Consider the following 8,904-nt stretch of genomic DNA (forward strand, 5'->3'; position numbering starts at 1 on the left):
GTATTAGCTACTAGTATTTTTAAATTGTAAACACAATTTAATGTAAAGTCTTAATTGTAGAAATAACTGCTGAAAGACTTAACCCACAAACTTATACCCAATCATTAATTATTGTCTTAAATTAAAAAAATTTAATTTATAAATCAGATTTTATATAAATAATGTTTTAAATGTGTTGAATGCGAAAGTGAGAGACACCTGGAAGGTGACGCAAATTCCTCTTTCCATATGTAAAGCATATCAGTGCAATATAAATGTATCATATTGTTATTCTTAATATATAAAAATACTAATATTTTTTACAACATTTTAAACAAACACACACACACACAGTGAGGAAAATAAGTATTTGAACACCCTGCTATTTTGCAAGTTCTCCCACTTAAAAATCATGGAGGGGTCTGAAATTCTCATCGTAGGTGCATGTCCACTGTGAGAGACATAATCTAAAAAAAAAACAGAAATCACAACATATGATTTTTTAAAACTTTTTATTTGTATGATACAAATGCAAATAAGTATTTGAACATGTCTATCAGCTAGAATTCTGACCCTCAAAGACCTGTTAGTCTGCCTTTAAAATGTCCACCTCCACTCCATTTATTATCCTAAATTAGATTTGAGGTCGTTAGCTGCATAAAGACACCTGTCCACCCCATACAATCAGTAAGAATCCAACCACTAACATGGCCAAGACCAAAGAGCTGTCCAAAGACACTAAAGACAAAATAGAACCTTTTGGTCATAGTTTACAAATTAAGGTCAATTCTAGAAAACTACTCACAAGTGTGTACTCTGCAACCTGGTCACACAGATGTCTTGAAACACATTATTTACTCACAGCACCAAGTTCCCATCAAGCAACGGCCTTATCGCATGTCACCTGTAAAACAGTCTATAGTGAAGGAGCAGCTTGAGGAAATGTTATGTGCTGGGATTGTAGAACCATCACACTCTGGATGGGCATCCCCTGTGGTGTTGGTCCCTAAGAAGGACGGGAACCTCAGATTCTGCGTGGATTATCGGAAACTAAATGCAGTTACCGAAAATGATGCTTATTGTTTTACAGTACAAAATTTTTTACCTTTTGCCTATTCTTTCTATTCAGGGTTAGGCAAGGATAGTCAAATCTAACAATTACTTCCCTAAGTATACCAATCATACATTACCTTAGATAAGGTAGAATTCGAAGATTAGATTATACTCACATAACTGTCAGAAGACTTCCCCATGGTTGATTATTTGAGCTAAGTTCACGAAAACAGACTTCTTGTCTTTTATAAAATTTATTAATACAATTTAGTTAGTTGCAATTACAAGTTCTGCCGAATTAAAAAGAAAAAGAAATAAAAATACCAAGTTAACTAAAAGTAATAAAACAAAAATACAAAGTCTAAAAAGTACTAAGTCCAGAGCACACAAGATTTCAGACTGTCAGACAACGGATATGCTGATCCAGATCTGCATAAGTTTTGCAGTAGCATCAATTTATAGGGATGGTCTCAAGGCTGAATTCCAGGAATCATATTCAGGGCCTCATGGCATGCCGTTGATCCTTACGTCTACTGGTAATCACAAGCTCTCATGGAACCCGGAAGCCGAAGCTGCCTTCAGTGAACTTAAGACTCGCTTTACTTCAGCCCCTATACTGCATCATCCAGATCCTGAGAAGCCTTTCATAGTCGAGGTGGATGCCTCGAATTCTGGAGTGGGAGCTGTGTTATCACAAAGACAAGGTAACCCAGGAAAAGTTTACCCCTGTGCTTTCTATTCTAGAAAACTAAATCCTGCTGAGAGAAATTATGATGTGGGTAACCGGGAGCTTTTGGCTATGAAGGCGGCCTTGGAAGAATGGCGGCATTGGCTAGAGGGCGCCAAACACCCTTTCCTGATTCTCACAGACCATCGCAACCTGGAATATTTACAATCTGCTAAACGTCTCAATACCCGGCAGGCAAGGTGGGCTCTGTTCTTCACTAGATTTCAATTTACTATCACATACCGACCTGGATCCAAAAACACCAAAGCAGATGCATTGTCACGTATCTTTGATTCTTCACCCCAGCCTGTTTGTTCCGAGCCCATCATCCCACCCTCCCTCATTGTAGCTCCTGTTCAGTGGAACGTTATGCAAGAAATAAACCAGCTCAACAATACTAACCCACCACCAGCGGAATGCCCTGCAGACCGTACTTACGTTCCTCCTTCTCACAGGAAGCAGGTCATTCAATGGGTACACACATCTCTTTCTTCTGGACACCCGGGCATTAACTCGACATTGGTGATGCTGAAGAACAAGTTCTGGTGGCAGTCCATGTTACCTGATGTCAGCGCGGTGGTGAACGCCTGTACGGTTTGCGCAGCCAGTAAAACCCCACACCAGAACCCAGCTGGTCTCCTCCAACCCCTTGTGATCCCACAGAGACCATGGTCTCACATAGCGGTGGATTTTGTGACGGATCTGCCTAGGTCTGATGGTAACACAGTGGTACTTTCTGTCATTGATCGTTTCTCTAAAGCATGTCGTTTTATCCCTCTACCCAAGTTGCCATCCGCCATGGAAACTGCTGAACAGCTACTTCACTGTGTGTTCCGGTATTACGGGTTGCCTGAGGACATCGTATCTGACCGGGGTCCACAATTCACGTCCAAGGTATGGAAAGCATTCTTCAAAGCTTTAAACATCAACATCAGTCTTACATCCGGTTATCACCCACAATCCAATGGTCAAGTTGAACGTCTTAATCAAGAATTAACTAAGTTTCTCAGAGTTTACTGTCACAAGAATCAGCATGACTGGTGTCGCTTCCTACCTTGGGCGGAATATGCACAGAATTCCCTTAAGAAAACTTCCACGGGTCTCACTCCATTTCAATGCGTCTTGGGATACCAACCGCCCATCTTCCCCTGGGATGAAGAACTCGCAGACATCCCGGCCATTGACGCTTGGTTCACCCGAAGTCAGGAAACTTGGCAGGAAGCTCATGTTCATCTGTCCCGAGCCATCAGGAAGGTCAAGGAAAAAGCAGATCGCCATAGAACGCCAGAACCCCACTACGAACCTGGTCAGTTGGTTTGGCTTTCGTCCAGAGACCTGAAACTTCGTCTCCCGTGCAAGAAGTTGAGTCCCAGGTATGTTGGTCCTTTTAAAATTTTGAAACAAGTTAATCCTGTCTCCTACCGTCTTGATCTCCCCCCTAATTACCGTATCTCTCCCACTTTCCATGTTTCCCTGTTAAAACCTGCCGAGGACCCGGGAGCGGCTGTAGACTCTGGAGGATCAGGGCCCCCTCCCATCATGGTGGACGGTGAAGAGGCCTATCTGGTCAGCGAGCTGCTGGACTCCAGACGTCAGGGCTCCAACCTGCAGTACCTCATTAACTGGGAGGGGTATGGTCCCGAGGAGAGGTCGTGGGAGAACGCTAACGACATCTTGGATCCCAACCTCATCCATGAATTTCACAGACTACACCCGGATAAACCTGCCCCTCGTCCCCGAGGTCGTCCTCGAAAGAATACTTCCGCGTCTGGAGCCGCTCGCAGGGGGGGGGCTCTGTGACGGATGTCAGCGCCAACGCTCTCGGTACATCCCATTCACCCGAATATTGACTACATTCCCCATCATGCACTGTGACCCGCTGATTACACACCAGCTGCAGCGTATCAGCGGGTCTATTTAACCTGGGACTCTGCCACCTGAACTTTGCGAAGTCTTGTTTGCCCTAGCAGCATTTCTGAGCGTTTTCCCTGTGTGTACCCGTGTTTGATTTCCTGGTGTTATTTTGGACTGTCTCTTGGTTTCCCGATTCTTGCCGCCTGCCCTGATCTTGGACTGGATTACGTTAACAACTGCTTTCTGCCTGCCCCGATCTTGGACTGAATCACGTTTATGATTGATAGCCGCCTGCCCCGAACTTGGTCTGTTATATGTTTATGATTACTTGGATGTGCCCATTGTTTACTGTTGTTTGCTGTTTGAAGTCATCAATAAAGAGTTGCAAATGGAACCTAACCTGTCAGTCTCGTCACAGAAAGTCCCCTAATATCTTAAAGGAACAGTATGTAAGAAATTTATATCAATTAATCATAAAATGGCCCTGATATGTCACTAGACATTAAGAAATCATTTTCATTTCAAATACTTATATCACTGAAAACAGTTGTCTGGCCAGGATATTGTCATTTAAAATGTGGAGTTGCAGCCCTCAACTGATGTTTATGTTGTCATTTTGTGTATTGGCCACCAGTTGTCTGATTGCAGTACCAGTTTTAGCCACAAGTTTTGTGATTGCAATACCAGTTTTGGCCACAATCCTACATACTGTTCCTTTAAATATACGACAAAGTCTCTTTGTTGTTCTTCTCCGAACTCCTCTGCGCTTTCTCCCACGAAGACAGGTCTTTAAATCATCCTTTAAACTGTAATATATCCCTTATGCTTTGTTCTATCTGATCCATGCATCAATCTCTCTATTCTTAATAAACTAGTAAATACAAAACCATATGTGTGCCACTTTGTTAAACATGCAATTTAAGAGCTGTCATGCATATACTCCCAACTCAATGATTATATTACATCAAAGCAACCCTAGGCGTATTAAGTAACAAATAGTTTAACATAGTAAAAGGAGTATAAAATAACAAACCACAGGTTTATATTGCTCCTAAGAATTACATATAAAATTAGGTGTATTAATTGGCTTATAAAGGTTGGATAATTTGCATCTTACACAACATTATCCACTCCCCAACATTACAGAGATACTTGAATCACTTTCTGGTGCAGCAATCTTCACTACAATTGATCTCAAAAGTGGTTACTGGCAAGTAGCTATGGACCCCCAGAGCAAACCAATGACTGCTTTCATCACCCCCTCAGGGCTATATCATTTTACCATGATGTCATTTTGATTCAGAATGCTGTTTCCATCAACCTTTGGAATGTGGCTGGAGCATTTTTCAGAGTTACTTAAGAGGAAGAATGTGTTTTGTTTATATTGATGACATAATCATATACTCACCCACAGTTACTCAGCACTTTGAAGACCTCCAATCTGTTTTTCAGAAACTGCAGGATTCTGGTCTGACCATCAATCTGAAAAAATGTAAATTTTGTCTGAAAGAAATTTCATTTTTAGGACATGTTGTGAGCACTAATGGAGTTACAGCTGATCCGAGCAAAGTTGAAGCCATTAAAACTTACCCAGTACCAAAGAATATCAAAGAAGTTCAGCGTTTTCTCGGACTAGCCGGGTGGTACCATCGGTTCGTACCCAACTTTTCCCAGATTGCTGAACCCATCAATGCACTGACACCCTAATTTTAAGAAGCCTTTGAGACATTAAAGATGCACCTTACCTCACCACCTATTCTAGGACACCCAGACTTTCAACTTCCTTTTACGGTGTACACTGATGCCAGTGACACCGGTCTCGGAGCAGTTCTGACACAAAGAAGAGACAAAGGAATGGAAATTGTTATTGCCTATGCAAGGTAGAGCTTTGATTAAAGCTGCAATGAACTACAGTGCTACTGAAAAGGAGTGTCTCGCGGTTGTCTGGTGACTTGAAAAATGTCAACATTACCTCAAACATTGAATGTTCAGCTGTTCTGGAATTCTACCACTCTAATCCTTTAAGTGGTCATGGAGGTATTTTTAAAACCTTCAAACGACTACAAGATGTTGTTTTTTGGCCAAAGATGTGGATTGACGTAAAAAATTATGTCAAAGCATGTGAAAAATGCCAAAAATTCAAATATGAAAATCAAAAACCAGCAGGAAAACTCCAACCAGTAACAATCGTGCAACCTAATAAAATGATGGGCGTAGACATCATGGGACCCTTGCCCTGCAGTACTCACCATAATGAATGTGAAACAAACCGAACAGAAAGAGTAAATCGCACTTTGAAGTGTATGATTGCATCCTATGTGGATGAAAACCATAAAAAATGGGACACATACTTACCTGAGTTTCGTTTTGCACTCAATTCTGGTGTACAGGAAAGCATTGGCATGTCTCCAGCGGAACTTCAACTTGGAAGAAAACTACAAGGCCCAATAGACAAATTACTTCAATGTAAAAATCTGTTACCATCCGATTCAGCCTATGATGTAGTTAACCACCTTGCCCAGTTGAGATCCAAAGCTGAAGAATGTTGCAAAAAAGCTCAAAAACGACAGTTAAGGAGTTACAACAAAAACAGACGTGACGCTACCTTCAAAGAAAAGGACAGTGGCTGAATCCGAAACCGCATACTGCAAACCTATATTGTAGGCAAAAAGCAGTAGGCGAACAAATAGTATGTCAGAAACCTCAGTATACGTAAATGGTAGGCGAGAATTACCAGGATTTTGGACTATTTCTCGCGAGATTCAGAGGCACGTGTACTTAACCCTCTGGGGTCCGACCATTTTAGGACACTGGCAGAGGTTCTGACATGCTCCTACATTTTTTTTCAGTTGCTTTAAAACATAATAATTGCAAGTGTCTCATAACACTGCATTCAGCAGAAACTGGGCTACAATATTATATGAGGTACATGTATGTACATGTTTGTATTTTTGAGGGAATAATGTTTATGCATGGGTTTTAAAAAAGTTAAATTTTTAAGTCACTGATTTAAGTCCACAAAACCTATACTAAACATGTATTACAAGACTTTACTAAACAGGATATAGTAGAGTTTTTTTCTTTGACCTGATAAGGAACACTCTACTGTACACGGTACACCCCCTCTCTTGCACGTAAGGCTGCATTACGTCATTGTAACTTTGAAGCATTAAATCTGCAAAATATACGGTCATACGGCACATCGTTGTAAAGCTTAGACTTTTGGTTTTCCATTAAGCCCACACACAAAGCATAATATGATTTTTAGCAGTCATAAAACTGTAATCTAGTTGTTAGTTACCTGAACCGGGCGGCGCCGATTTATGATATTTACTTACCTTCAAAAGCTTCAATTTATCCGCTTCGGTGAAATTGTCCGAAACAAATTGTTCATAAATCCCCCAAAGTCCAAGGAAATGGAATATCCAAGCCTTTTAATCCAAAACGATTTGTTCATCTCACAATCTTGACGTTTCTGACAATTACGATATAAATAGTGAATACAATTAGTTCACTAACGGACATTCGTTCCAATCTCACTTTTGATTCACGATTTATAATGAATATATTTGGATGTCACATTTATTGTGCAACGTCTGAGGAACAAATACGCCCCCTTGTGGAATTTCAGCCGTTCCATAAGAGGTTAAAATGATGTGAAAATCATTCTGCTTACTCATTCACATAAAATAATATATTGATTTAGAAATTGTAAGACACTTTGTTAAGAGTATGTGAGAAGGGTTGATTGACAGCTCAGGAAACAAAAGACTCGCATAATGAGCAGCATAATGAGCAACATAATGAGCCTTTAGGCAGCCTTTAGGCAGCCTTTAGGCAGGAATGTGAGAGGGAACTACAGTAAAGAATGTGAGGAAGACAAATAAATCTATACATGTTTATTTGTGGTTTATTAAGAAGTTAACAATATAATCAAAATAGAAATGAAGGCCAGTAGGACATTTTTAGTTTATTTGGAAACAAACCCTATTAAAAAATTTAACTTGTATAAACTAAGAAACTGATACAAAACAGAGCTGTAAACTTCATGTGGCTCATGTTACCATATAACTGTCTAAATGTCCAAAAAGTGTAAATATGTTTTTCCACTTCATAGTTTTGTACTGATGAAAGGGATGCAGACCTGTAAGAGTTATAAACAGCTGTTAGCATAAATTGTCCACAGAAATACCCTTACATACATAACTGATGGGTAAATATCATTGATAGCACTACATTTAGATAAACTATCATGTACATAAACTAAATTTAGAATATCTCATAAACATCTGCAGTGATGAGTTATATAAAAAAGTTTACAGATGACACTTTTTTCAGATGCCCATCGCCTGATCATCTAGCTTCTTTTTATAACGCGTTTCTGTAAGCGCGTATGAATTTTAAAAACACATCGCATATGGTGACCATGTGAGGGAGTACTTGCGTCTCCGGGTAAACAACGCGGCGCCCATAAAAACCGGTGTCACATGTAAAGCGCAATGTATGGAATTGTGTTACATGTAAACAATATATGGAATCATATTACAGCACACACGTAAAAGATCCTGCAGTGCAGCCGTACTGAAAGTTGCCATGAAGGATATGAAAGTGAATTACTGTGTTAAACACTGTCAGCGTGTAACAGTTATCCGCCATTACATGACTTTACACATCCTCGTTTGTAAACAACGTGAAAGTTTTTCAATCCGAAGCGTGCAGTCTGCTGAGGTCGCTTGTGTAGGCTGAACTGCACAAGCCATAAGCATATTACATGATAACAAATATAAATGAGTATGAATAACTGTTACTTACTTCAAGTATCCTCCTCCAGTGTGTCTTCTATTCTTCTTCTTCGGTTACGTTAAAGATAAACGCTTCTCTCCCTCAATGTCCAGATATAAATGAAGATTTTCCTCAGGTGTGTGTATAAAGTTTATCATCCAAACATGTGATAAAGTCTTTAAATCTGATCAAACTTTACACTTTGTCTGTCACTGTTTGAACTGCTCGTCTGTGAACAGCGTGTACCGCCTGTGGGCGTGACCGCATTAAAGATAATGAAGTCAGCCAGGAAAAACAGTACTCTCTTTACTTCAATGCAGATTATATAAACAAGAAATATTTTTTTTATTATAATTAGCTTGTTTAAAAATAGACATTTCAGGCGGTCTTTGGATATGCGCATCATGTTTGTGTGACAAGTATTTGCGGAGTTTCAACTGATTTTTGTAACGTGTTTTGAGAGACAGCTGGCAGAGACAGAAATGTCTGAATGTGCACCCTGTTTATTT

The 8,904-nt window shown here is 40.0% G+C and overlaps 1 long non-coding RNA gene across 2 annotated transcripts; it reads right to left on the minus strand.

Moving 5' to 3' along the window:
• Positions 1-917: 917 nt before the first annotated feature.
• Positions 918-5,550, minus strand: LOC141351403 (uncharacterized). Of its 2 annotated transcripts, XR_012359663.1 has the most exons (4): positions 5,359-5,550; positions 5,204-5,308; positions 4,736-5,095; positions 918-1,054 (listed from the first exon to the last, which is right to left on the minus strand). It is a non-coding gene; the product is annotated as an uncharacterized lncRNA (long non-coding RNA). The 2 variants fall into 2 exon arrangements; XR_012359662.1 differs by having other exon boundaries at positions 4,736-5,308.
• Positions 5,551-8,904: the final 3,354 nt, after the last annotated feature.

Source organism: Misgurnus anguillicaudatus, chromosome 20, assembly GCF_027580225.2.
Source record: "Misgurnus anguillicaudatus chromosome 20, ASM2758022v2, whole genome shotgun sequence".
Taxonomy (NCBI): Eukaryota; Metazoa; Chordata; class Actinopteri; order Cypriniformes; family Cobitidae; genus Misgurnus; species Misgurnus anguillicaudatus.